This window comes from Branchiostoma floridae, chromosome 13, assembly GCF_000003815.2.
Source record: "Branchiostoma floridae strain S238N-H82 chromosome 13, Bfl_VNyyK, whole genome shotgun sequence".
NCBI lineage: Eukaryota > Metazoa > Chordata > Leptocardii > Amphioxiformes > Branchiostomatidae > Branchiostoma > Branchiostoma floridae.
This window is the reverse complement of record NC_049991.1, coordinates 5,933,463-5,933,696: the sequence shown is the minus strand read 5'-3', so window position 1 is coordinate 5,933,696 and position 234 is coordinate 5,933,463.

Sequence of the window (234 nt, the reverse complement as noted above, 5' to 3'; positions counted from 1 at the left end):
TTCGTGTTTACAACCCGTGGCCTAACAATCACTTTGGAGGTAACCCCCCCCCCCCCCCCGTTAATTCCGGTGATCTAAATGTTCGTTCCCACGACACTAGAACTTGATGTTAGAAAAAAAAAAAAGGGGGGGGGGGGCTGAAATTTTCAACCGACCAACCAACACACACCCTTAAACCGAGCCCCCAGGCCCGCCATTACCCCCCCCCCTCCCAAAATTGAGGCCCACACACAC